The following is a 25,000-nucleotide window of genomic DNA, read 5'->3' as shown; positions in this document are numbered from 1 at the left end:
ATCAATGCGGTGTGGCATGGAGGTGATCAGTCTGTGGCACTGCTGAGGTGTTACTGAAGCCCAGGTTGCTTTGATAGTGGCCTTCAGCGTATCTGTATTTTTGGGTCGGGTGTTTCTCATCTTCTTCTTGACAATACCCCATAGATTCTCTATGGGGTTCAGGCCAGGCAAGTTGGCTGGCCAATCAAACACAGTAATATCATGGTCAGCAAACCATTTGGTAGTAGTTTTGGCACTGTGGGTAGGTGCCAAGTTCTGCTGGAAAAGGAAATCAGCATCTCCAAAAAGCTCGTCAGCAGATGGAAGCATGAAATGCTCTAAAATCTCCTGGTAGATGGCTGTGTTGACTTTGGACTTGATAAAATACAGTGGACCGACACTAGCAGATGACATGGCACCCCAAATCATCACAGACTGTGGAAACTTCACACTGGGCTTCAAACACCTTGGATTCTGTGCCTCTCCACTCTTCCTCCAGACTCTAGAACCGTGATTTCCAAATTAAATGCAAAATGTACTTTCATCTGAAAAGAGGACTTTGGACCACTGAGCAACAGTCCATTTCTTTCTCTCCTTAGCCCAGATAAGACACTTCTGACATTGCCTCTGGCTCAGGAGTAGCTTGATATTAGGAATGTGAAAGTTGTAGCCCCTTTCTTGAAGATGTCTGTTCGTGATGGGTCTTGATACACTGACACCAGCCTCAGTCCACTCCTTGTGAAGCTCTCCCAAGTTCTTGAATCAACTTTTCTTGACAATCCTCTCAAGACTGCGGCCATCCCTGTTGCTTGTGCACCTTTTCCAGCCACCCTTTTCAGCAATGACCTTTTGTGGCTTCCCCTCCTTGTGGAGGGCATCAGTGATCATCTTCTGGACAACATTCAAGTCAGCAGTCTTCCCCATGGTTGTGGTTGTGTGTACTGAACTACACCGAGAGATACACTGTGTTCATACTGTTTTACTCAAACTCAAAATGAAATATTCTAATATTTTGAGATGTTTTTTTTTATGTTTTTGTACTGTATGCCATACTGATTAAAATTAAAATAGAAAAATGCTTGAAACATTTTAGTTTATGTGTAATGAGTCTATAATATATAACATTTTCACTTTCTTAAATAACTGATGGAAAATATTGAACTTTTTCACAATATTCTAATTTTTTGAGATGCACTAGTAGTATTATACAGTTAAGATTAGATTAGATTAGATAAAACTTTATTAATCCCTTTGGGCGGGTTCCCTCAGGGAAATTAAAATTCCAGTAGCATCATTACAGGATAAACAGAGAATAGAAATAGAGAAACTTCTAGATAAATTAGTTTTTTGCATATACAAATATAAAAAAGAACAAGATATGGGGAAGAGGAGGGGGAGTCCAACAGAAGAGGTGTTGCACATTATATTGCACATTGTCCAGTATTGTTTATTGTCAGGCTAGCCTACTAGGTTAAGTGTTGTATTCTGCGTAAGTAGCATTAGCATCAAATTTTGTTGAATCTTCCTCACTCTCCTAAGGTCTATTGAATGAGAAACATCTGAGTGACTTAAAATTGATGTTTTGTAACATCAGCTGATAAAATGCGCAGCACCATACATTTTACACATTGCGCCATTAATATCACTGTTGTTTAGTTGGAGCCATTCATATACTCTGAGCCGGTTAGCCTTAAACGTATTACAGTAATGTTAGTTACCTGTCTGAGGATTAAAGTTGTTCATGTTGACATCACATGGCACTGTTTTCATTAGTCTTTTCGGGCTCCACTGTTTTTTCTGAGTGGGTTCCGTCTCAGATGATGTAGATTTATGTTTTAGCCAGCTTTGTGTTTCTTTCCTTAAAGGTCATGGGCAACGGTTTTCAGTTTATGCACATTTGAAACTTTATATGTTAAACCCTCTGCAATTTTCTTCTGGTCCCAAGAAATATTGTTAATAAGTAATAATTAAAATAAGTTAGTGTTGGGGGCGACACGGTGGTGTAGTGGTTAGCGCTGTCGCCTCACAGCAAGAAGGTCCGGGTTCGAGCCCCGTGGCCGGCGAGGGCCTTTCTGTGCGGAGTTTGCATGTTCTCCCCGTGTCCCCGTGCTAGCGGGAGGTGCAGAGTTTGTGTTCAGGGTCGAAGTCAGACAGTCGGACACAGCGGTTTCGGCCAGTCATCCTGCAGTAAGCACCGCTGTAGACGTTGGTTGAACATTAATATACATTGCTGTAAATGTATGCTGAAATTTCCCTCATTATAAGTGTTGGATTTGCGGGAATCAATTAAATTGTGCACAATACCCGCAATCCCGTGCTGAAATTCAGGCCCTGTGTGTGTGTGTATATATATATATATATATATATATATATATATATATATATAATATAATATACTCACATACATACAGTACACACAGACACACACTAAGGGTGCCCAGGAATGCACTGTCACCTGCAAGGATACATACAGGTGATAGTGCACAGTTTATTTATATATATATATATATCAGAGGTGGCGGCAGGAAGTTTTGGATGGGGGGGGTGATGTCATGCACCAAAGGCGTGCCAAATCTATGGGGGTCTGGGGGCATACTCCCCCCACCCTGGGAAATTTTGGAATTTTTAACTCTCTAAAATGCTATTTCCCACATTTTGAGAGGCGAATTTTGCAAGAGTAAAGCCAAGTTTAACGTTTCTATTAGAATACATTTCGTCCATGTATTTTTTTCTATATGAAACAGAACCAATGAAACTATAATGTAATTACATCTCCTCCGTATCACTGAGTGGATAACACCTTCTTACCATGGGTTACTGTCAACACACATCATTACAAAACTTCACACAGTGCTAGTCAAATATTTCAATGATTAGGCCAAATAGCCTTGGAAAATTTGAATAAACACCTAATAATACCTAAAAACCGAACACATCTCTCGGCAATCCTGTTTTGACCAAGGAATAAGCCCATGAAAGTAATATTCCCAATCCTTCAAGGACCGCTGCAGCTCCCGGGAAATCCAGCTGACTGGTAATGACCGGTCGTGACCCCAGATCGGGTGTGAATGAATTTTTTTTTCTGTTTGTTGCATATTTTTCAAATCAAAACTGTGTGATAATGGTGTATTGAAGCATGTGTGAATGACATATGGGGCTGTATCAGTAAACTGGAGAAACTACATTCCCTTAGTTTTCTCATGGATCCCCCCCCCACACACACACACAAACAAAACGCAAGAAAATTTGACCTCAGTGTCCTTATTGAATTAAAGAGCAAATAGGTTTATATACCTGCTCAGCGACGTGGTATAAAGCAATAGCATGAATAACTCTCTTTCCTCTAGCCTTCAGTGCGAGTAAACAGGCATTCATTTCTTGGTTTGCGAAATTTGACTTGGGATGTTAAAGGCCTCATTGCATCGTTTTTTTCATTAATTGTGCGGTGGTCTCTAGTATGAATGAACGCCCTGTGAGCCGGTTTTGGTGAAAAAAAAAAATGCTGTGGTTCTCCTGTTTCCGGCTGTTCTAGTTTGCTGGAGTAGTGGGTGGCGGGAGAACGACAGGATTTCGGCTCTTACTCATTAATATTCATGACATGTAAACATGTTACCTCTGATTGGCTAACAACAATCAGTAAACGTGTTACCTCTGATTGGCTAACAGCACTGTGACGCTACCTCCAGTGGGTCAGAACAAGCGGATATAGGTGTCTTTGTAAAAACTATTTCGATTGGCTATTATGGTCTCGACATCAATGTTTTGACCAATAACAATGTAAATAACATGAATTTTACATCACATTCAACAAGATTAAATGAGACTAAAGATGGCGACTTACAAATAATGTGTAAACATCGTTGGAGTTAACGTTTGAACAGCATGAAGGAACATACCCCAACCCCCCGAAATTAATTAAAAAAATTCTCAACGGATTTGGCGTAATATAAAAAGGTTCGTTTTTTTACTCAGAAAAAGCGGAAATCCGCCGAAAAGCGGAGAAAACTCATCCCTGCCGAGCTTGTGGCCATGTCATGCATGCTAACGTGGAAAATATGAACATGTTATTTTGTAACAAAAACCTTCGAACAAAAAGTTCATGTTTTACTTACAGCTTGTGAGCTGGTGGTCGATCGTCTTGACGGTACAGATCCAGGGATTAAAAACAACCTCAAAGCAAAACCACGACTGAAGGCACCGAAGTTTGAAAAGTCCCTGTGGTTGAAATGATCAGAACACAGCACTAACGCTGCATTACACTTCGCTGGTGGTGTTCCAAAGATAAATTCCAACCATTTCTTCTTCACCTCTTCTATCTTGGGCAAGAAATGCAACGTTGGTGTGTTACTGCCACAAATAACACCGGCACGAACTTGTTCAGACATGTTTTCAACTTGCTGTTAGGTCCTCTTCGTTAGCTACTGACGAGATGGCCTCTGCTGTCTCTCCTCCCGCTTAAATCCGAACTTTCTTCCTGTGGGCGGTCGCAAGCCAAGGTAGGCGAGGTCATGAATACTAATTTTCGAAGTGATGTAAGATCGTATGGCTTTTTCAGATTTGCTCGTTTTTCCAACCATTTTCTTTCTTAAGCTAATACAGGGAATGGGAGTAGAATTACATTTTCACATGCAGCATGCAGATGCAACTCGGAGTGAACTGTGGTATTTCAAAAAGAGCCAGTATTAAACGCTTTTGGTGGAAGGGCACCTTTTAAAAAAATTATACTGAAAACTTACCTCGTTATCATCAAACAACTTGGGTGCCTTTGTCAAGCCCAAAAAGTTTGCAGTGGATATTTGTCTGAAACTCCTCTTCATTCTCCGCAAGAGTTTGACTCCCCACTCGCATCCGAATTGCAGCGTGCCTTGCCAGACAGCAGTAGGTACTATTTTTATGGTGGTCTTTGGTATGACCCGACCGGGAGTAGAACTTGCAATCTCCCGATCGAGAGGCAGACACGCTAACCACTAGGCCAACTCACGGTTACCAGAGGACTAGCCCCCCCCAGAGATCGGCGCTGCCTAATGCGCCATATGGCGCGGGAAGGACTTTCCTCTTCATACTGATTTTCAGTGAGTGGTTAGGGCAGCAAGCGAATTCATATAGATGGAGAGCAGCATCAAGTTTTTGGGCGCCCAAAACTGCTTGTACGCCTCGTGAACACTATTGGCCCTTTTCCACTACCCTTTTTCAGCTCGCTTCAGCCCGACACGGCTCGCGTTTCGACTACCTCAGAACAGCACGACTCAGCTCGCTTCAGCCCTGCTTAGCACCCAAAACTCGCACGGTTTTGGAGTGGGGCTGAAACGAGCCAAACGGAGCCGAGTGGGGCTGGGGGCGTGAGGAGACACTCCCCTGTGCACTGATTGGTGAGGAGGAGTGTCCTCACATGCCCACACACGCCCCGCGAGCACGCTGGGATCTGTAAACACCGTAAACCCGGAAGAAGAATTACGAATTATGAGAATTTCTGAAGCCTTATGCGCCTCGCCTCATCTATACGCTCTTGCCAGTATCTGTTGGCGTTGTTGGTGACGACAAGCCACAGCACCAAGACCAGCAACACTAACGACTCCATGTCCTCCATGTTTATTGTTTACTATCCGGGTCGTGAGACTACCGCTTAAAAGGTCACTGATGTCACTGTTTGTGCTGCCTAACGACATCACGTGACGTCCACCCACTTTCACTAACTCCACCCAATGTGTCCACCCAATGTGTCCACCCACTTCCAGCCAGCACGGTTCAGCGCGGTTGTAGTCGAAATGCAACTCCAACAGCCCCACTCGGCTCGACTCAGCCCAACTCAGCACGGCACGGCTCAGCCCAACTCAGCCGCGTTGGTAGTGGAAAAGCGGCATATCTAGCCATCCGGACGGGACACGAGTTATCAGTCAGATACAAATGTAGCGATGCTGTCATAGCCTTGCTGTCACAGGGTCCTCGCTTTGGCATTAGTACCCAAGGAGACCAGACATGTCTAGACAGTTGCCACAGCAACAGGTTAATTAGTCCACAGAATATTCATAAATCAGCTCGTCTACTAAAAGTGATGGGTTTTGCAGTTTTGTGTAAGCAAAATAAGGAAAATCCCGGAAAGCAGAAGCAATTGGTGACGTCAGGGCCAGGCTAATTTGCATCGGTTTTGGTGCGAATGGGTGCTACCAACCTACGGTACAAAGGGATGCCGGCGGGGTGCCGGGATGAAGGAGCACAGCGGGATTTAATAAGAGAAAACAAAGGCACTCAGCAGGCTGTTTATTCACACTACTCTCTCCTTTTCTTCCTTGTAAATAGTCAAAGGACTCCCATCTTAACTTGGGGGGGCCCTCTGCCGCCACCGCTGTATACATACATAAAAAATACACATACGCTTATATATACACACACACACACATACGTGCACACGAGTGTGTGTATATATACATATATATGTGTGTTTAGAATACCAGTTAAAAGCAAAAGTTTGGACACACCTTCTAATTCAGTGTTTTTTCTTTATTTTTATTAATTAAGTCACTTCATGTCTTAAAGTAATGATGGATGTCGTTTCTCTTCACTGAGTTGTTCGGATCTTGATATAATACTGTATGGATTACTGCAGCTGTGGAGTAGGGCTATTTTATTAATTGTATGTTTATTATTTACTGTTTGATCTCAAACTCATTAAGAAGGAAAGAAACTCGTCCACTAATGACCTTTTGACGAGACACAGCTGTTAATTGTAAAGTATTCCAGGTGACTCCCTCATGAAGCTGCTTAAGAGAATGACAATAGTGTACAAAGAGTCATCAAGGGAAACGCTGGATACGCTGAAGAATCTAAAATATCAACCAAATTGGTTTTTTATTTTCTACATAATTCCAGACACGTTCCAGATGTTATTTTATAGTTTTGATGTCTTCAGTTTTGTTCTACAGTGTCGAGAATACAAAATACAGAAACCCCAATGAATGAGTCAAGTAGGGGTGTACAAACTTTTGACTGGTTCAGTATGTCTCCATGTTTGCGTTTGGTTATTTTTATTCAACGGAAAAGTGTTGAGCCCATGATGAGGTGAGAGGCCTTGTTACGCTGTACACCTTTTACAACCCCGATTCCAAAAAAGTTGGGACAAAGTACAAATTGTAAATAAAAATGGAATGCAATGATGTGGAAGTTTCAAAATTCCATATTTTATTCAGAATAGAACATAGATGACATATCAAATGTTTAAACTGAGAAAATGTATCATTTAAAGAGAAAAATTAGGTGATTTTTAAATTTCATGACAACAACACATCTCAAAAAAGTTGGGACAAGGCCATGTTTCCCACTGTGAGACATCCCCTTTTCTCTTTACAACAGTCTGTAAACGTCTGGGGACTGAGGAGACAAGTTGCTCAAGTTTAGGGATAGGAATGTTAACCCATTCTTGTCTAATGTAGGATTCTAGTTGCTCAACTGTCTTAGGTCTTTTTTGTCGTATCTTCCATTTTATGATGCGCCAAATGTTTTCTATGGGTGAAAGATCTGGACTGCAGGCTGGCCAGTTCAGTACCCGGACCCTTCTTCTACGCAGCCATGATGCTGTAATTGATGCAGTATGTGGTTTGGCGTTGTCATGTTGGAAAATGCAAGGTCTTCCCTGAAAGAGACGTCGTCTGGATGGGAGCATATGTTGCTCTAGAACCTGGATATACCTTTCAGCATTGATGGTGTCTTTCCAGATGTGTAAGCTGCCCATGCCACACGCACTAATGCAACCCCATACCATCAGAGATGCAGGCTTCTGAACTGAGCGCCAATAACAACTCGGGTCGTCCTTCTCCTCTTTAGTCCGAATGACACGGCGTCCCTGATTTCCATAAAGAACTTCAAATTTTGATTCGTCTGACCACAGAACAGTTTTCCACTTTGCCACAGTCCATTTTAAATGAGCCTTGGCCCAGAGAAGACGTCTGCGCTTCTGGATCATGTTTAGATACGGCTTCTTCTTTGAACTATAGAGTTTTAGCTGGCAACGGCGGATGGGACGGTGAATTGTGTTCACAGATAATGTTCTCTGGAAATATTCCTGAGCCCATTTTGTGATTTCCAATACAGAAGCATGCCTGTATGTGATGCAGTGCCGTCTAAGGGCCCGAAGATCACGGGCACCCAGTATGGTTTTCCGGCCTTGACCCTTACGCACAGAGATTCTTCCAGATTCTCTGAATCTTTTGATGATATTATGCACTGTAGATGATGATATGTTCAAACTCTTTGCAATTTTACACTGTCGAACTCCTTTCTGATATTGCTCCACTATTTGTCGGCGCAGAATTAGGGGGATTGGTGATCCTCTTCCCATCTTTACTTCTGAGAGCCGCTGCCACTCCAAGATGCTCTTTTTATACCCAGTCATGTTAATGACCTATTGCCAATTGACCTAATGAGTTGCAATTTGGTCCTCCAGCTGTTCCTTTTTTGTACCTTTAACTTTTCCAGCCTCTTATTGCCCCTGTCCCAACTTTTTTTGAGATGTGTTGCTGTCATGAAATTTCAAATGAGCCAATATTTGGCATGAAATTTCAAAATGTCTCACTTTCGACATTTGATATGTTGTCTATGTTCTATCGTGAATACAATATCAGTTTTTGAGATTTGTAAATTATTGCGTTCTGTTTTTATTTACAATTTGTACTTTGTCCCAACTTTTTTGGAATCGGGGTTGTATAGGAGTGTAACCCGATATGCTCTCTTCCTGTTGTAGCCTGTCTGCCTTTAGCATCAACATGTTGCCCAACTTTGAGACGCTTTTCTGTGCATCACATTTGTAAAAGGTGATTATTTGAGTGACTGTCGCTTTGCTGTGAGCTGTTTGTTCTCCTCAGACCTCTCAGCACCTACAGAACTACCTTTCTATATCTTTTACTTTTCACACCATCCTTGAGATTTGTGTGTGTGAGAGAGAGAGAGAGAGAAAATCGCAGGAAATCAGCAGTTTCTAAAATGTCTCTGATCACTAAGCTCACATTTCCCCTCCCACATTTTCTGATCTTTGATGTGAATATGACCTGAAGCTCGAAGCTCTGTTTATTTACGTGTTTGCATTACTGCATCACGATGAGCCGCTGTATCTCTAAAGGAACATTTTTATGTTGGAATCAATTAAAAGTTTCCCTAAGATAAGATAACCAAAAAAAAAATCCCCACACTGTCTCCATGGAGACGAGATAAATCCACGCTAACACACATTCCTGTCGTCAAGTGTGTAATAGAGTATGGACTCTGCTGTGATGCGTTTGTTGTATTTGTGTACATTGACTGCTGGATTACAGATTGGAGTCACACAGCTGATGACTGGACCGTTATCCAAGTAAAGACATCTTGTCTTGATTGATCTCTGTTAATGTTGGACATGTGAGATGGTTGGACATGTCTGTGTCTCGCTCTTTCCCAGAGTATCCTGAAGTGACCTGTAACTGAGCACATGTGACCCTCCTGGCCTTTTTCCAAGCTGTCCAAAGTGCATGCACCGTGAAAAAAAAATAGTTACAGGAGTTCAGGAATGCAGTGTCCTCACGTCCCTCATCCTCCTGTCTCTCTCGGATGAAATTCCTATTTGTTGAAAAGTGTAAAGGTTTTTTGTGACTTTCCAGTGAAACATGGTTGTGTTTTTTAATATTTCCGTGTCTGTAGTGTTTTGTTTTAAAGCTGTTACAATTCAGTGGCTGTAATTTGACATGAACGTGATGTAACGTGACGATGCACAGTCCTGAGCAAAAGTCTTAGTCACATGTAAAGAAATGCTGTCGACCAAAAATGGCTTAAAAATAATGAAATGTTTCAACATTTACAAAAAATAAATACTATAAACAGTAATCAGTGAGCCATAATAAATGAAACAGAGTCAGTATTTGGTGTGAGACGACCCTTTGCTTTAAAATAAATCCGTCTCAGGTCCAGTGAGGTCAGTTTTATGTGGAAATGATCTGTAGGTTTTCCTGAGCATCTTACAGAACCAGCCACAGTTCTTCTGGACACTTTGACTGTCACACTCACTTCTTCATTTTACACCAAAACCCAGCAGCCTTCATTATGATTTCTTTTTTCATCTGAAAAGTGCTCTCGATAATGTAGAAGTCATAAAATAGAACTCTATAACAAAGTTTTGATGAAAAACAAAAAACTAGGGGGCCAAGACTTTTGCACAGTACTAAATATATGCCGTAATTTGTAATGCATGGATGGTTATTATTATTATTATTATTATTATTATGAGATGAAGTTCAGCCTGATGAATGAAGAGTGTTAATGATTCGTACCTGCTGCGAGTTTCAGCATTTTGATTCCTTTCTTCATGAAATGTTTCACACCTTTGTTTAGTGAAGGTGAACGTTCACACTCAGTCTTTGCTCCAGATTTTTTTTTCTTCTGATTTTTTAAAAAAATCCCATGCTCTTGAAGGAATTCTGATCAATCCGGTCCACTGCTACTGTTATTGTTTACAATACACTTTCTGATATTTTCTCATGTACTCGGCTTGCACAGTAGTGAATTTTTCTCCCTTGAAATCGCTGTAAATGTTTAATGAATGAATGAACCCTTTATTGTCACTGTTACCAGTGAAATTGACCATCATTAATAATCCATCTAGAAAATGTGCATGCAGAGTAAAGAAATGAGACACACCAGAGACACCCTTGGAAATAATTTATTTCTAAGATAATATAATGTATGGCGTTGAAGACACTGTTTATACAGTATATAAGAAATAAAACACTTATTGGTTCATGATTAGATTTTCCCATGATATTTTTGAAAAAAAGATTAAATGAAGGGAACGTTATTAACAAAAAAAGCATCATTTGTTTTCCTATTAATTATCAACTTATTAATTTTGTTAAATTAATAAAAAATAAAGTTTCACATATCTTTTAGGTGTGTGTGTGTGTATGTGTTTGCTGCATTAGAACTGTTCCTTCCGCCTACAGTGAAGTCACATGCATGCCCGCTATTGTACATTATAAACAACATAATCACAGCGAGGAAAAACCAAGAGATTACGCAGGCTGGTAATAATCACGATTCATTGTTTAAAATTTCATTGATTCAAATTGTCATAAAGTTGTATCATGATTTATCGATACATAATCAATATATTGTTACATGCCTAACAGTGAGCCGGTCATTACTGTGAAATAAACCATGACAGGATGATGTAGGACTTTGATGAGTGTTTTATTGATTTAAAGATGATTTTATTGCTTCTACTGATGACATGGTCCATAATAACAGTTATATAGAAATATTAGACTGTAGGATGCGTAATTGATCAATCAGAATCAAGCATTCAGATGAACTGTGTAACAAATCACCCTGGGGTTAATCCTGAAGCGTTTTATTGTTCTTATACTACTGCAGTTTGCCAACACTAATCGTGTTTTATTTTTTAAAGAACAGCATTTTTAACTTTTTATCCGTTTATTAGATAGATTTAATGTTGAGTGAACAGAACAAGTTCATTCCTCTTATCACTTCCATGTCACATGTCAGAGCTTCTGTAGCAGTTGTAGAAAATTAATCAACAGCTGTGATACAAAGTGTGATGTCTTTAACAGTTACTCCATGAAATCGAGTCGTACGTGAGCTGATAAGCGACGAGGCGCGTAGCACCGAGATTGAGTGGAATAACTGTTTTATTCTATTCACATTCACTGGATTTTGAGAAACAGAGCATTTATTTTTTGCAAATTCAATAAATAAAAAAACTTTTTATACAAAATGTCTGACAAAATCACTTCCGCTTAGAATGTAAACAAACCGGTCAAATGACCGCAGCAATTTGAGAAAAACATGATGATAATTCTTGTCCAGGGTGAACCCCGCCTTTCGCCCGTAGTCAGCTGGGATAGGCTCCAGCTCACCTGCGACCCTGTAGGACAGGATAAAGCGGCTACAGATAATGAGATGAGATATATATGTATGTATGTGTGTGTATTGGGGGTTTTGTTTTCGAGTAGAGTTTTTATTTCATCCTCGGTTGGTTCAGCAACACGCTCTGCCATTTTGTTTTTCTCCACTCATGGTATATGAGCTGATATCCTAGTAGTAGAGTAGCCAATCAGAGCATGCGATTGCTCATATCCAGTGAATGTGGAGAGAATAAAGTCCAATATCTGTTTCAAACATCAAAACATTGTCAGTATTATTGTGCAGGAGGCGATAGGGGACTGTTTAAAAAGCTGAGTTGCGTTCTGTGTTTATATTGAAGATAACGATGTGAAGTGATGAGGAGTAAATTATAATGATAATACAGGATTTCTTTATTTAGCACTTTGAATTCAGAAGTGTTTTGCAGAAGCGTATCGGACATTCGCAGGGCAGAACAAGATGACGTGATGCTGATTTGTGCCCAGTGAACACACACAGCTAAAAAGAGTTAACTTTCTTCAGGAGACGATGGGGTTCCTGTGGGAGTCCCTTCCTGAGGCACATTTCTCGTTCTCAGAGCAACGGCATTGAAAAAAGTGACATGGGCAAAAAAAGGGCTAACTTCAGGATTTTTCGATATGTGGTGTTTTTTATGTACTGTTGGTTTGTTTTGTTTTTCCTTTAACAATCATTTTATCTCAAATTAAATATAAAGAACCCAGACAGACCAGACACACGCTTGTGAAATAACACTTATTATTTGTAAGGTAATGTCCTGTATCTAATAGCTCTCACTTTCCTGTCATTAATACAACGTTACATAAGTAACATTCCTTCAACGTTATAAAACACCCTAGAATGTTTTATTCCTTACATTATTTATGGAAAGTGTCTAGTTCAGTTGTGGCACAGTTTCTGTGAACTCCAAATCGTAGAATTCCCCACTGACAGCCACGCCCCCTTCCGGCTGAACCAATCAAACGCTCCTGTTTACGAGCAGCACTCAAATGTTGCTCATGACCTCCTCACACTGCAATCCACTGCACTTACTCCAAACGTTCCAGTGCTTCAGCTCGGGGAAAAACACGGCTGCCCAGAACAGTCAGATATTTGTGCGGCTGGTGTCTGGATTTGAACATATTAATTATTTCTGCTCAATTAATGATGAGAAATGACAGATAGTGTAAGTGAAGTGTTCTCAATCTTACTAAACTTGCAAATCTGTTCAAAAGCATTTGCATAACAGAAAGGTTTTGGTCACATTTTATCAAGCAGAACAAAAACGCAAAGGGAATTCCGTTTACTGTTGACTCTGTGCTGTGCGGCTGTATTGATGCTATGTCAAGTGTGTTTGTCAGAGAAGTCAGGCAAGTTAGATGTTGCCCAAGTTCCTGACTTGGAATTTTGTGGTGAATAACCACTGCATTCCATTCGACTTTTTCCATGTCAGAATTCTGGGTTTTTCCAAGAGTACAGTGGATTGCAGTACTAGTTTAACATTTAACTTACAATGCTACATTCAATTTCAAAGTTGTAACGCTGAATAGGCAAAACTAAAGAAAACAGAAGTTCTCTCAATTCAGAATTCCTACTTGGTAACTTAGGACAGTTTCCTCAAATTACATAATTCCGAGTTCTGACTCGGAATTATGTAATTTGTATTAAACAATGGATTCGGTCTTGCATGCTTTATACATCTTTTAAGTTGGGTAAGTTAGATGATGCCCAAGTTCCCGACTTGGAATTTTGTATTGAATAACCATTGCGTTCCATTGGACTTTTCCATGTCGGAATTCTGGGTTTTTCCAGCAGAGTAGATCACAGCATTAGTTTCCTGTACAACGCTACATTCAAGGTCAAGGCTTTATACATCTTGCATAGTTTTGCGCTACATAACGTCCTGCTATGGACAGTCCGGTGGGAATACAGGACACCTGTTATGGGAGACTGAGTGGGAATGAAAATTTTTTATCGATCCTGTGTTGTTTTTTTCATATAAATTAACAGGTTTTGTATGTGAAAGGGGTGATATAGTCCATTTTAGTCCTTGAGCTGTTTCTGTATTCCACCTTTCACTCTCTCTCTTTCTGACTGTTTGTGTGTCTCTCTCTCTCTCTCTCTGAGGGTTTGTCTCTCTCTCTCTTTGAGTGTTTCTCTCTCTCTTTGAGAGTGTTTCTCTCTCTCTCTGTCTGTCTCTCTCTCTGAGTGTGTTTCTCCCTGTCTCTCTCTCTCTCTCTCTCTCTCTCTGTCTCTCTCTGAGTGTCTCTCTCTCTCTCTCTCTCTCTCTCTCTCTCTCTCTCTCTCTGAGTGTGTTTCTCCCTGTCTCTCTCTCTCTCTCTGTCTCTCTCTGAGTGTCTCTCTCTCTCTCTCTCTCTCTCTCTCTCTGAGTGTGTTTCTCCCTGTCTCTCTCTCTCTCTCTGTCTCTCTCTGAGTGTCTCTCTCTCTCTCTCTCTCTCTCTCTGTCTCTCTCTCTCTGAGTGTGTTTCTCCCTGTCTCTCTCTCTCTCTCTCTCTCTCTCTGTCTCTCTGAGTGTTTCTCTCTCTCTCTCTCTGTCTGTCTCTCTCTCTCTCTCTCTGAGTGTGTTTGTCTCTGTCTCTCTCTCTCTCCCTGAATGTGTTTGTCTCTGTCTCTCTCTGAGTGTGTTTGTCTCTGTCTCTCTCTCTCTCTCTCTCTCTCTGTCTCTCTCTCTCTGAATGTGTTTGTCTCTGTCTCTCTCTCTCTCTTTCTCTCTCTCTCTGTCTCTCTCTCTCTGAAAAACTGTAAAAGTGTGTTGTGTGTTTGCGCTCCCGGCCCAGGAGGTCGTGTGCTGATAAATTCAGTCCTGTCCCAGAGCAGCTCGCCTTATCAGCAGCAAACGTTCTGAACTATTTCAAAGTTCAGCCTCGGTGGCTGCCGTCACACGTCCCCAATCTCGTTACACACTCCGGCAGGAAGGAGGGCAGGTTAACAAGCTCTACTTAACACACACTGCTGAAGTAGGCTAACAGGTCGCACTTTGGACGGTGAGGAACCACTTCTGGTGTTAAAAACAGCAATTGTAGTGAATTCCGCGATGGATTTTCAGTGTTCAGCTTCTGTGTGTTGCTTGTGTAGAAACCCGACTTGGCTCTTGGATGGATGGATTTATTTGCTATTATTTGAAATTCAGACATAAAAATGAATGGGCTGATTGTTTTTTTTTCCATGAGAAAACCCCCCGTGTTGATCTACTAAAGTTAATGAGCCGTGCTGTATGGATATCTCTCTTCTCCCTTTTCTGCACCGCTGTTATTAAAAGCTGTTGCAATAAAACGTGAACAAACAGCTGGAGCTGCTGAAAGATTCAGTACAAGTGCTGAAAACGGATCGTCTCTGATCTCTTCGTATCAGTTTCACTGCAGCGACGAAGATGTCATCAATGCTGGATTGTGTGCAGCAACAAGCGCGAATGTTGTCTTACGTCTGAATAAATGTAATATTTTATTTCATTCGAGAGCCCGTGTTTTAAAAGCAAACACGTTTCAGTGTATTAATAATATTTGGAGTAGAAAGATCGTATCGGTGGGTGATATGACAAAAATATCACATCACGACTGCTGCAGTTTCTACAGAACACAATGTGTATCATGATACTGTATGTACAGTAGAACTGAAAATCAGCTCCTGACAAAACAGGATTCTTGTGCTTAAAAACCCTGCAGGTTTGAAGATGATGATGATGATGACGAATTTATTTTATTTTATTTTATTGTGAAAGAGAGGAAAGTAGTGTTGTAGTCAAGACCACCGGAACCAAAACCAGGTCATGACCGAGACCAAAGTGTATCAAGGCCGAAACAAGACCTGAGACTTTGAGATCAAGGCAAGACCAAAGCAGGATGAGACCGAGTCAAGACCGAGACCAAAGTGTATTGAGACGAAGACAAGACTGAGACTTTGAGGGGTTGAGATCAAGTCAAGACCAAAGTATGGCAAGACCGAGTCAAGACCAGAACCAGACCATTGTGTGTGAAGGGGGTGGGGGAGGGGTAACAGCAGTTAACAGGGAAAAAAAAACCTTTCAAATTAGTACCGAGTCACGTTATTGATTGCATTTGAAGCATGAAATTTTGCATCCAGTCACAGTAACGATCTCATCTCATCTCATTATCTCTAGCCGCTTTATCCTTCTACAGGGTCGCAGGCAAGCTGGAGCCTATCCCAGCTGACTACGGGCGAAAGGCGGGGTACACCCTGGACAAGTCACCAGGTCATCACAGGGCTGACACATAGACACAGACAACCATTCACACTCACATTCACACCTACGCTCAATTTAGAGTCACCAGTTAACCTAACCTGCATGTCTTTGGACTGTGGGGGAAACCGGAGCACCCGGAGGAAACCCACGCGGACACGGGGAGAACATGCAAACTCCGCACAGAAAGGCCCTCGCCGGCCCCGGGGCTCGAACCCAGGACCTTCTTGCTGTGAGGCGACAGCGCTAACCACTACACCACCGTGCCGCCCACAGTAACGATGTTAACAAATAAATCAGACAATGCATTTTAGGCAATTTAGTGAGATCCCCGCAGTTGTGGTCTTGAAATAAAATCCCGAGTCTCTATGTCCGAGACCGAGACGAGACCGAGTAAAAATGCTGTCAGTTCTGAGACGAGACTGAGACCTTCAAAGATTGCTCTTGAGACCGGACTTGTGGGCGATATGCGTGACTCTATAATATCACTATTGTGAGATTATGCGTTACAATTTTCTGAGATTTTCTTTTATAGCATTTTTTTTCCAAATTATAAAATCTCTGATGTAAATTTCAATTTCACCCTGAAAATCAGGAAACAAATTCTGTAATAAAATAAACACTTTACAATGAACAAGATACTGTATCACAGTACTTAATAATATACAATATTACGATACCTCAATGTATTGCACCACAACTGATCATGATATTATCATATGGTCATATTTCCCAGCCCTAATATTACTATCATGTTCCTCTTGTATACAGTATGCAATGTTTAAAAGGCAAACTGAGCAGTTCAGGTTAGTTAAGGCTACGGTCACGCTACAGCTCGCCATGCTTTGCAGTGGGTTATTGATGAAAATGAGGTGATTTGGTGGCGATGTGTCCTTCGTACAGGTGAGCTAAAAGTTGTGGTCACACACCAGGTGAACACTTGGCCCTTTTCTTTTGAGGAGACCTGGTCTTTTTCCTAGGAGGCGTGCTTGAGGGTTTTGTACGTATTGGTGTCTGGCAGGAGAATGATTGCTGATGCCTCGCTCAATGAACTTCAACAATGCGTGACATCAGCGCCAACCGATCAGTGACGATCGCAAACATGATGTCTGTTGCCAAACATTTGTTGAGTATTCATAAACCCTTCGCACAACCAGTTACGAACCTTGGCGAAGGATTGCCAAATGTAAATGCACTTTTCAAGTCTCGGTGAAGCTTAGGCTCCGCCTCACCACTGTGTTGCTGAGGTACCTGTGAGCATCGGGATATGGATTTAGGACAAATACTCAATATCTCAGGAGGCTCGGTGAAGGTTCCCCGACCTTCAGGAAGTATTCCAGAACCCATCTGCAAATATTTGCTGCTTAGTTTGCTGAAGAAAACATCGCCACCAAATTTCAATGCACACACTGAAATTTTTCATGATGTGTTTGGGCACTCATGAGGCGGAGACGCACCAAAAAACAACTCCCAAAGCTGGGAGAACATTTGCTGTGCGTTGCACAATTGGTGGCCATGTGACCAATTTTTCATCACCAGGTATTCGCCAGCTGCAGTGTGACCAGCGCCGAAAAACGTCGCTTTGCTTGATGGCTGACATTTTTAAGCTTTTAAAATGTTACTACAAAGTGACTGCAATATTCAGCAGCATAAGCCACATATTTTCAACATCAAAATCAAATGACTTGAACCGAGGATAGTATTAAAGCTGTCCACCAAATTTCATCCAAATCCGTTCACTATTTTTTGAGTTACATTGGGAAAAGACAAAAAAAAAAAATACTGGATCTGCATACATATCCGGATTTGCATTAAAATCTAGACAATTGTTTCTTGGCCCATGGCTCACCTTTCCTCCAAATTTCATCAAACTCTGTTCACTACTTTTTGAGTCATGTTGGTAACAAACAAACAAACAGAGGTGAAAACATAACCTTCTCCAACACAGTTGTCAGAGGTAATAACGTTTTTTTTTTTAACCAGTCATAGATTCCGTGGGTTGTCTGTTGGTCCCAGTGAACAAGCTGTTACTATAGTACTTTTAGAACATATTATCACTATCTTGTGATCTAATCAGATTGGAGAATACATGATCACTCAATAGAATAAAAAAATAAATGTGAGAAATGTAAATTTGCCTCCCCATAACTGATCATCGAATGGTGGAGTTTAAAAACCAAGATTGAAGCGATGTCGCTCTTTTTTTTTTTTTTTTTTTTTTTCCTGCTTCTGGGACTTTTGACGCCACGTGTGCGGGATTTTATTCGACTTGGTCTTGTTCTGAAATCCTAAACCCCTTCATTTCAGTTGCTCTGAGGCTCTTTGATGCTTTGTCACCGTTGCCATCAGGTGGTTACTCCTGCATGACTGCGGTTTCCTGGAGTATGAGAACCGGCGTGCGCGCACACACACGCGCGCGCGAGAGTAGCTCGATGGCCTTGAGCTGCAAAATAAAAACACGATGCAGCTGTTATCAGGCTGTGTACGCTGATGCGAGGCTGTTCTCGTATCCACACTCACTCAGAGATGATCGAGAGCTCGAACTCGGAGACGTGCTCTTCTCCCATTGTGCACATTTTCTTTCCATCTCTGTGAGCCAGAACTGTAAAAAAAAAAAAAGTGCTGATTATGTTCAGTAGACATGTCTCTCTCTCTGTTTAGTGAAAAACGGCATCAGAGAAGCAGGGATCTGAGCCCTATAAACAGCCGCTGATGTTTGGCTCTGTGTAACCGCAGCGTATTTTGGCGGTGAGTTTTGTAGTTATTTTCAGCAGCACAAAGTTTTAACTTCTCACAGTGAAGCACAACATCATAAAGACCCCCTGGGGATTAAATCTTTCTTTGCTTTGTGGATGGCTAGGAAGAATGATGTCACTTTTTAAAAAAATAGTATTCTGAGGTTTGGAGCAGTTTGAGTTTGAGCCGCTGAGTCCACGATCACCTTTACGTTGCTCTGAAGCACGCTGTGGTACAGCATACACAATATCGTCATTTTATGATATATTTTAATGGGCTTTTAATTAGGATGTGAGTTATTGGCAGTTTAACTTTTCCACAAGTCAATAATACAGAAACCACTATATTAAAATCACAATTTTTTTTTTCTTCAAAAGATTTTTTTTTTAATTTTGGTAAAAATATTTATATGCAGTGATGTTAGCATACCAACAAGGTGGGTTTTTTTGGCCATCTTTGTGACTGTCATGATCTACGTCCTAAATCAAAAACTCTGACCTTACATTCAAAAGTATTTATCAAGATTAAGTATTTTATTCATATAAAATTGAGTATTTATGAAGTATTTATAAAAAAAAGTCCAGAAAACTTGCACACAAACCTGTGCTGTTGAACAGGACATGTCTCTAAAACTCAAACTGTAAGAGGAAAATTAGCTTGTGTAATTACTTAATAACAGTCTAGAATAGACCTGCAGTTTGTTTAGTAATTTGCGGACACGTTGTCACATGGTGCTGTACTGCCCCCGCTGTTTGATGGTGGTATTGCAGCATATGGACAGCAACAGTCTAAGGGCGTCTGCATGCTCTTGCGACAAGCCTTTCGCAGATAGCTTTTCGCAGACAGTTGTAATTTATTGTTGAGCGGGGATTAATAGGCGTGCGCGATGTTATTCACCGGCACAACGCAAGGGGGCGCGAAGTCGCTAGGAGTAGTTGGTGGGTGTGATTAGTGGAGTGTTTATCCTCTGGTTACTTATAATGATTAGAACTGGAGTTGTATAGATGTACGTACTTCCTCACTTCCTCGATCAACCGCTCTTCATGCTGCTCCATCTTCGCTCATGTTTTTAAAAATGCCGGTCGTGAAAACAAACCAAACCGGGAAAGTAGGGGAGCGGAAGTGCGTGTACAGCGGGTAGAGTGGACCAATCAGAGCCCTCTTGTCTGCGGCGCTGTCTGCGAGGCTTCTGCGGTGGTCACAATTTTTGGGAGGTGCGCGCAGAGCGTCTGCGAAGGTGGGGGGGCTATGCAGACACTGTCTGCGACACTGTCTGCGAGGACTGGGTTGTCAGCATAAATTGGCCTTAAGCCATGCTGCGCAAGTAAAAAATTAAGCCATAAATCTGTTCATGCCGAATAACGCATTCGTATTCAGGTCAGGTACGTCATCAATATTTAATAATAATGTAGATGCCATTTGGGTTGTGTAGATATCCCATTTTTTATATTGCGTGCTCAACTATATTGATGAAAATAGGTGTCTTAACAACAAAATAATGTTTCGTAATAATGAAAATATGTCACAAGTATGTCCGGGTTTGTGATCACTCTGAACGTGTCAAACAGGAGTGTCAACATTCAAGAACATGTTTTTCATACGTTTGCTGAACTCTATGATATTGTTCAACTGGATATTATGACTATCAGAATATCGTGTGCTTCATCGTAGATGTTTCTGATACAGAATTCTCCTTCGTTCCTTACAAAGACAAGCTGGTCTGTAGAGGTCCTAATCCTCAGTGTGGATGGATATCAGAGTAGTCGTGTCCCTCGGCGTCATTATTCCTCTTGCAGCTCTGTCCCCTGAATCAATTCCAACTGTGAAGTTATATTTACAATAATCACTGTTCTTCTCTTTGCATCCTTTTGCCTTGGAATTTTGTGTGGAATAACCACTGCATTCCATTGAACTTTTCCATGTTGGAAGTCTGGGTTCTTCCAAGAGTACAGTGGATTGCAGGATTACTTTCATGTACAGCTCTGAATTTCTAGTCGTTAATATTTCCCAAGTTTAAGGTCAAGGTTATAAATTATAATTTGCAAAACTAAAGAAAGCACTCTCTCGACTTGGAATTCCTACTCTGAAACTCTGGACAGTCTCCTCAAATAACATCATTCCGATTTCTGAGTTCCGATGTCTGAGATGATGATGATGAGGGATAATAATGGCTCAAGTCTCGTATGTTTTACCGGTATGTCGTTTAGGTTGGGTGAGGTGGATGTTGCACGGTGTCCCCACTTGGAATTGGAGTGTCAACTACAGGGAATCTCTGAGCATCTTCTAGAAAGACATCTCACTGAATTAAAAAAAAAAATAAATAATAATAATAATAATCATGTCAGTGTGAGCAGGAAAGTGAATGTGGAAATTATAGCCCATTCAGTACATTTAATACAAATACCAGTTTATACAGTGAATAAACCGTGGCAGTCTAATTGCGACTGTGATCACGTGTAGATCGTTTTAGATGCACAAATGGCCGATCAAATATTTTATTTTCAACAGACGTTCAAACAGTTTATTCGTATTGGTGTACCCACTGAAAATCAGCACACGCAAATGCCAACATTTACAGTACTTTGTACATCGCCAAAATATATGTTCTGAACTTCAGTTCTTACTCATGGAAGGTAGGGTTATGACTGTGAAAGTGTTTTCAAAATTTCTACTTTCCTGATGTTGCATTTGGTGAACTTTTACTCATATATTACTTTTTTAAAGTTATTTTTATTGGGTCATGCAAAAACCTCCCGCACCCAACATCACCTCACTTTTGATAAATACATGTATATAAAATAAATAAATCATGATTATAAATTAATTGAAAGATGTGTAAAGTACTTTTATATAACAATAAATTGCTTAACAATTGTTGTAATAATAATTATAATTGTTAATTACCACAATTGTTAAGCAATTTATTGTTATATAAAAGTACTTTACACATCTTTCAATTAATTTATTTTATAATCATGATTTATTTATTTTATATACATGTATTTATCAAAAGTGAGGTGATGTTGGGTGCGGGAGGTTTTTGCATGACCCAATAAAAATAACTTAAAAAAAGTAATATATGAGTAAAAGTTCACCAAATGCAACATCAGGAAAGTAGAATTTTTGAAAACACTTTCATAGTCGTAACCCTAATGGAAGGTGATCCTTCTTGAGTTCCAATATTTGTTGGTATAATCGTGAAGCAGTCAAACCCGTTCCAGGGAATTTTGTCCACTCACTTATGTCATCAACTCAAATATATTAAAAAAAAAAAAAAGAGTAAAATGTTTTTTTCAGCATTCAGAAGTTGTAGGAGGGCTTTAATGCAGAAATGAAAGACTTTTCAAATTTTTTTATGTTTTAGTTAGTTTTTAGGGAAATGTTATAATGTTGTAATATTGCAGTATCGGGCCCCGTTGAGAGCAGAATTTTTGTATCACGTTGTACTTGCACTGTCTAAACAAAGAACAACTCAGGGTTTAATTGCAGATTTGCCTGCTTATATACCCCCATAAGACGATATATTATTAATAATAATTGCACAACAGTTGCATTTTATGAATCATAATAAATTAATTACAATAAATAAAAAAGGATAAAATTGTATTTAGAAACTAAATGAACTGTCCCAGAGCCAGTGCTTATTTACAGTGACAGTCCCAAAGACAGTTCTTTTCCTCTGAGCAGCAGAGATGGACATTGCACCTGCCGTATAGTGTGTTGGTGTGTCCTTCATCACAGTGTCCATAGTGTCCTCTCTTTGTCTTCATGGGGAAACGTGCAGTCATGTCCTTGCACACATCCAGTGGGGGATCCACAGATGACCTCTTGGCTGAGATCCCATTTGGTGGACTTCCATCACCTGAAGATGGTCTCCTCTGAGCATTCAAAGGGCTCCTCGAGGGAGGCCTGTGTTACTGGGCTCTTATAGCCTCAAGCTGGTCGCCCTGTCTTTGGTTTGTTGACAGCTACATTCACCAATATGAGAGAGGATGCTAGTTGAGCTTGAAACCATCTCTTATTCAGTAGCTCTTGGAAACTGTGGCTTAATGGTTAGAGAAGCAGTGTTGGGACCAAAAGGTTGCTGGTTCGGTTCCCTGGACCAGCAGGAATGGCTGAAGTGCCCTTGAGCAAGGTGCCAAACCCCCACCTGCTCCCCAGGCTGCTCTGGGTGTGTTGTACATCGCTCTGGATAAGAGTGTCTGATAAATGCCTTGAATGTGAGTTTTTCAACACAAGAAGATAAACTTCATATCTTCAAGCCAACGTGTGATTTTCTTTTTATTATATCGACACATTCACAAACAAAAAGTCCCCAAATTTATCAGAACAATTCATCAATTTCCTCACGAGAGACGGATAGAGATTTATGCCCTGGTTTTGGTTCTCCATGTCCCGGATGGAGCTCAGATTTCCTACCAAAACTCTCCTGTGTGTGTGTGTGTGTGTGTGTGTGTGTGACCCAGTGAGTGTGTAAATTTCTGTATACTGCGTACGAAATATGTACAGGAAAGTGATGTGTCATGTTTTTTAATCTCCTGTGGGCTGTGAGACAGTTCTCAGGTCAGTTTGAGTTCAAATGTCACATCCATAAGGCTGGAATTTGCCCGACTCGGATTAAGCGGCCCGACTCAGACAGAGGCTCGGCGCGTTCGTAAAGCAGACCTGATAATTGATTTGCAGCACTCTGGGTCTTATAGTTTGCCAGACAGCCAATTACATTTCCACCATTTGGAATATTATCTTTAGTAATAACTTCACGAGATAATGCGCGCTGAAATGGATGGAGGGAGATCTGGCAGAAAATCAAAAGCCGTTGTGCTAATGGAGGCGTCACTTTCTGCTGGTGTGGGGGGAGACTAATGAGCTCTGAGAGGAAAAGGGCGCCGGGAAGACGCGTGTGTGATTTGTGGTGAAAGAAGACTCTCAGGGGTTAATGCTTTCATACGAGTTCTTCATGTAGATGTTTCTTTCAGGGAACCCTCACACCCAGTCGTCTCTCAGCTGAAGCTTCCTGTTGAGTGGATGAACATTCCTGGCATAAAGCGTTTGGATCGTTCAAGGCGCCTGATTGCCCTACAGCATAAAATGGGCCATTTCTACACACGCTAATGGACTTTAACCCTACATTCATTCCAGATTCTCACACCACTGCTGTGTGTTTACACTTAAAATACATTACACATGTTTATATTGAAATATTAGTGATCCTGGTGTGGGTGCTGCTGCAGCTTTGATAGTCTTTTGAGAAGTTAGTGGCGGTGTACCGTCTCCGTTTCCATGTTGATGTTACAGTGAGAATGCTAAAGCAGTTCCAGTGGAGTCTATGTTCTGCTGTTAGCAATGAAGCACCAGGGCTTTTTTTCCTCACTCATCACTTCATATGAATGAGAAATCCAGTGGAGACTTCGTGGAGACGTTGGTGCAAACGCCGGGCTCAGAGTCAGAAGGCACTGGAGCTGTACGATGGTGAGTTATGACTAGAGTTTTACAAGATGATGAGCACGATGGTGCTGATGGTTGATTTAGCATGAAAATTGAAGTTTTGGAAGCTAATCTGTTTGAACAGAGCATACAAATAAGGAGACGAGAGAGCTGGGCAGACTTGAGGACTAAAGTGCCGCTGCATCGAATAAATCTTGGACGCTGTTCAGTTGATTTCCTTCTGCTGGTGCATTATGACCAAAGCTGGATTGATTGACTTCCATCTTGGTTCTGCAATGACTCAAAGCAATATTTATTTCTTGTCATCGTGACCTTTAATGTTGTACTTCCGACTTGTCATGCAAGGCTACGGTCACACTACAGCTCACGATGCTTTATCGATGAAAATGAGGTTTTTGGTGGCGATGTTTCCACGAGCTTCAGGAAGTATTCCCAAACCCATCTGTGAGTATTAGCAGCTTAGTTTGCTGATGAAAACATCGCCACCAAATTTCAACGCATGGACTGAAATTTTCTGTGATGATTTTGGCCACTCACGAGGCGGAGACGCATCAAAGCACAACTTGCAAAGTTCGGAAAACATTTGCTGTGTATCGCACGATTGGTGGTGATGCTACCACATTGGTGGAGGTGTCCACAAGCGCCGGCGACTAGCAGTTTTCTCCACCTATACAGACAGTCTGCGCCGGCTACTCGATCCCAAAAAAAACCCCAAAAAACTTTCCT

The 25,000-nt window shown here is 41.1% G+C and overlaps 1 protein-coding gene across 4 annotated transcripts in view; it reads left to right on the top strand.

Moving 5' to 3' along the window:
* The window catches only part of thrab (thyroid hormone receptor alpha b), a 333,280-nt gene that overhangs the window by 7,588 nt on the left and 300,692 nt on the right, over nucleotides 1–25,000 (top strand). The window lies entirely within an intron of this gene.

This window comes from Neoarius graeffei, chromosome 14, assembly GCF_027579695.1.
Source record: "Neoarius graeffei isolate fNeoGra1 chromosome 14, fNeoGra1.pri, whole genome shotgun sequence".
NCBI classification, from domain to species: domain Eukaryota; kingdom Metazoa; phylum Chordata; class Actinopteri; order Siluriformes; family Ariidae; genus Neoarius; species Neoarius graeffei.
This window is presented reverse-complemented; position numbering and strand designations above follow the sequence as displayed.